This window comes from Lucilia cuprina, chromosome 6 (genome assembly GCF_022045245.1).
Source record: "Lucilia cuprina isolate Lc7/37 chromosome 6, ASM2204524v1, whole genome shotgun sequence".
Taxonomy (NCBI): Eukaryota; Metazoa; Arthropoda; class Insecta; order Diptera; family Calliphoridae; genus Lucilia; species Lucilia cuprina.
In genome coordinates, this window is record NC_060954.1 from 57,652,468 (window position 1) to 57,653,259 (window position 792).

Below are 792 nucleotides of genomic sequence, written 5' to 3' on the forward strand. Positions count from 1 at the left end.
AGTCTATAGTCTAGTCTATAGTCTAGTCTATAGTCTAGTCTATAGTCTAGTCTATAGTCTAGTCTATAGTCTAGTCTATAGTCTAGTCTACAGTCTAGTCTATAGGCTGGTCTATAGTCTAGTCTATAGTCTAGTCTATAGTCTGGTCTATAGTGTAAAGTCTAGTTAATTATTTAGTCTTTAGTCTAGTCTATATGCTGTGTTTTTTGCACTCCTTTGATATGGCATGAATTATGGAACACCTTGTATATATCAATGTATAATTCTTTTCGTTGGATTATTGACATTGATTAATTCTGAAAAGCCCTGCAAAATCAAGCAATTTTTTCCAATATTTTTTAAGAGCTTTATATATTTTTTGTTTATTTTTGTTTAGCAATAATTAAATTTTATTGTTTTCTTTTGGTTTTAAACAAAATAGTATTTATTTTTATTTTTTTCTGTTTTTTTTTTTTTTTTTGTTCATACCCAACCATGATGATTTGTTAATATTTTTGTTTAGGCATTAATGTTGTGTGTTTTATGAACAAAAAAATCAAACAAAATTATAAATCATTGAACTTTATTTTTTTCGATTTTGTAAACTTTATTTCTACTTAAAAGTTCTATGGAAGTGTTAATAATTTAATCTAATTCCGTTTTGTAGCCGCCTAATGATGGCCAGCGGCTGATTGGCCAGGGAATGATAAATGAAGTTGACATTTATATGTATCAACAAAAAAACCGACACGTTTCTTTATTTGCAAATAGAAATGAAAAGAAGTAGACATCTATCTACATTTTATTTTATAA